This window comes from Geotrypetes seraphini, chromosome 2 (genome assembly GCF_902459505.1).
Source record: "Geotrypetes seraphini chromosome 2, aGeoSer1.1, whole genome shotgun sequence".
Taxonomy (NCBI): domain Eukaryota; kingdom Metazoa; phylum Chordata; class Amphibia; order Gymnophiona; family Dermophiidae; genus Geotrypetes; species Geotrypetes seraphini.
In genome coordinates this window covers 505,702,113-505,705,665 of record NC_047085.1, presented here as the reverse complement: position 1 = coordinate 505,705,665, position 3,553 = coordinate 505,702,113, and the positions used below count along the sequence as shown (strand labels likewise).

Sequence of the window (3,553 nt, the reverse complement as noted above, 5' to 3'; positions counted from 1 at the left end):
CACCCCTCAACCTCAAATTATGTCCTCTGGTTTTACCATTTTCCTTTCTCTGGAAAAGATTTTGTTCTACGTTAATACCCTTCAAGTATTTGAATGTCTGAATCATATCTCCCCTGTCTCTCCTTTCCTCTACGGTATACATATTCAGGGCTTCCAGTCTCTCCTCATACGTCTTCTGGCGCAAGCCTCCTATCATTTTCGTCGCCCTCCTCTGGACCGCCTCAAGTCTTCTTACGTCTTTCGCCAGATACGGTCTCCAAAACTGAACACAATACTCCAAGTGGGGCCTTACCAATGACCTGTACAGGGGCATCAACACCTTCTTCCTTCTAGATAGATACAAACAACAATGATCTTAGACTTGCTACAGAAGGGAAAAAGGGTCGTTAATTACATTGTATTTGTTTAAAAAATAATAGGGAAACAGAAGGGAGGGGAAAAGAGAGTGGTACTGGAAAGATGACGGTTGAAGTTATTTTATATTCTGAAGGTGTCTTTATACATTAATGTTTTAAGATTAGATTTAACTTCTTGTCTAAGGTGATTAGGTAGAACATTCCAGAGAGCTGGTGTGGTGACTGAAGATAGTTTTCCGTGTGATATCATAAACGATAAGGCGGACTGAAGGGATCAAGAGAAGATTTTGTTGAGTTGAGCAAAGTGTTCAACCATTAGTCCCCGGCTTTCTGCATCAGTCCCTAATACTGCCCATGTCCCCCACACGTAATCCTGAGAGGATCTCAAGTGATTACTGCAGTACTCGCTCACTTTCTTACCACATGACACAAAACAATCCAAATTGTCTTTATAATGATGGCCCACAACTGCTAATAAATATATCAGTTTATCCCTTTCCCAGTGAGATCAGGGTCTGATAATTCTCCTTCATCACCTCCCTGTAAAGCTCCTTCTGTTCTTCATCTAAATACTCCCACTCCTCTTGGGTGAAAGAGACCGCGATGTCCTCAAATGTCACCTGCATCTGAAACAGAAAACAGAAACACACTCAGCATGGGCTGCGGCACTTCCAGAAAGAAGCCTCTTGGAGTTGGCGCTCACTGGGAAGGAGGAAAACATGTGGACAGAATTTACAATGACATAACACAGAGTCCCAGAACAGGGTTATATTTCAGGAGACCTCCCAGTGCTGGGGCTGAGCATGACAGAAGGAGATGTTTCTGGGTGTACATATTTCACAATCATGTAAACACACAATCTCAGAATAGGATTAGATTTCAGGAGAGCTCTCATTAGGGCAGAGGAAGAGATTTCTCTGTGTATATAATTTGCAGGCACATAATTCACAGTCCCAGAGAAGGACTATAGCAGTAGAAACCAGTTACAGCCAAAACCTCCCTTTGTGAGACTCCTGATCTCTCTCCTTCCCCTCAGGAGGATCCCAAAGTGCTTTTCCTCAGCCCCAGCTCTGCTCAGGGTCCTGACTCTGCAACATCCCAGGACAGAAAGAGTTGGGGGACTCTCCCACCTGGGCAGAAGCTCCTGCAGGCATTTTCCTCTCGGCTTCTGTAGTTTGCAGGATTAGAAATGAAGGAATGGTTCGTCTCCTGTCGGAAATTGGCTGATTACGTCACAAAGGGCCGAGTCTATTGAGCAACACCCAGTCGCCATCGCTGTTCTACCCCTTCAAGTGCTGATTGGTCAGAATGTTGCTGGGGTGGAGAGTAGTAATAGGCTCCGCCCACTAGCGCGGATGGAGGGTGAGGGGGGAGGAGGAGGAGTTTCGGCTCCTTCTGGCACTCATTGGTCAGAATGTTCCCGGGGCGGGGAGAGGAGGAGTTGAAGCTTCCTCCCAGGATCCCACGCGGGGAAGGCTAGAAATACCTGGAGAGTAGCTGAATGGTAGCAGAGCGGCCCCTGCCAGTCTGCCATCAGCTGCCCTTCTCCCAGGGGTTCAGCTTGTGTCTGGTGTGAACAAGCTCCGCCCCTTCAAGGAGGAGACTCTACAACTGCATTCGGGGGCCTTCTGTGAAGCTCCGCCCACCCCTTTGTCTCCGCCTTCCGTTCGCAAATCCCCGGATGCAGCTTTCCTCTGCTCAGCCTTGTGCAATGCAGTGCCTTGTCCTGGGTCTGCAGCTAGGTCACATTCAGCGACGAGTTTATTTCTCTGCAAAAGTGTAGCCAGAGTTCAGTTTCTGGGTGGACCTGAGAGTAGACTGGGTGGGCACAGCCCATGCATTTACTCTCTGCCCACTCCATGCCCCCCCTTCCCTTTCCCCGAAGCAATCAAAATTCAATATTTTGCTTGGTAGGGATCTCCAAGCCCTGCCAGCTGAGGAATGCTCTTTGGGACCCCCCCAGACATCTGATACCAGCACCCCTGGGCATGCTTGTCTGAACTGGCAAATTCTACCCCCCTCCCCATACTGAGCATGCACAATTGTGCCAGTTGAACTGAACATGGGAGAGAGGGGGTGCTAGTAGGGAGGGGGTCAAGAAGCAGTAATAGATGGAAGGCTTTCAGGCTGCTGAAGGTTAAATGTTTACCTCACTCATATTGCTAGTAGCCCAGAGTGAAAGAGCAGCTGCTGGGAAGGAGAAGCTTAGGATTTCAAGGGGGGGGGGGGGAGATGGAACCCAGGACTACAGCGCGGGCTGCCCAGAAAGTCTCTGCAGACCTTGCAATGAATACCACTGTCTGGTTTTGGCTGATGTCTGGAACATAGGCTGTTTGGGCAGTGAAATCACTTGCAGTGAATTGTTTTAACAGTGGAGCTGAATTCCACTGTGGTGAACTTGTTGAGGGCTCCGGTTGTCATGGAAAAGGGGATAGAGGATTACTGCACAGGTCCTGGACCTGTTGGGCCGCCACGTGAGCGGACTGCTGGGCACAATGGACCTCAGGTCTGACCCAGCAGAGGCATTGCTTATGTTCTTAAGGGACATGATTACCTAGGGCTAATTGACAGCCAGATTTCCCCAGACGTCCTAAACTAAACTAAACCTTAGGTTTCTATACCGCACCATCTCCATGGTCATGGAGCTCGGCACGGTTTACAGGGGTTGTAATAAGAAAGGAACTCCAGGGAAAGGGTTAGATGTAGATCGGAGGGGGGAAGAATGTTAGAGAGCAAGGACATGTCCGGGGGTTCGGACGGCTTTTCAAAACTCGGCACTTTGTCCAGGTTTTGAAAACTTCCTCAAAATGGCATCGGGCAGACGGGCGGGGAAGGAGAAGGACAAGATTGGAGGGCGGGGCTAGGGCATAACGGGGCAGGGAACTGGGCAGGCCTGGGAGCGGGTTTAGGGATCCAGATTTTACTAAAGTAAAAACTGGTAACCCTATGATAACCCAGAAAAGTTCCATTAGGTTCTTCTGGTGGTTGCCACACTATTCAAACAGCTGTCAATCTGACTTCAGGGAACACCATTCTCAAGGGAGGCCCTGGAACATCATCCTTGGTTCTCTGGAAAACTAAGAACCCCATCCCCAATAGGTGTAAATCACTTATTTCAGTAAGTCTTTCAATAGGTATGATAGGGTTTGATTCTTTTTTCCATACTGGTCCTTTTCTCTATAGAGGTTCTTATAACT

The 3,553-nt window shown here is 48.5% G+C and overlaps 1 long non-coding RNA gene across 1 annotated transcript; it reads right to left on the bottom strand.

Annotated features, from left to right (window-relative positions):
- Positions 1-307: 307 nt before the first annotated feature.
- On the bottom strand, positions 308-1,538 carry LOC117354576. The gene is made up of 3 exons (XR_004538218.1): positions 1,487-1,538; positions 893-982; positions 308-329 (listed from the first exon to the last, which is right to left on the bottom strand). It is a non-coding gene; the product is annotated as an uncharacterized LOC117354576 (long non-coding RNA).
- Positions 1,539-3,553: the final 2,015 nt, after the last annotated feature.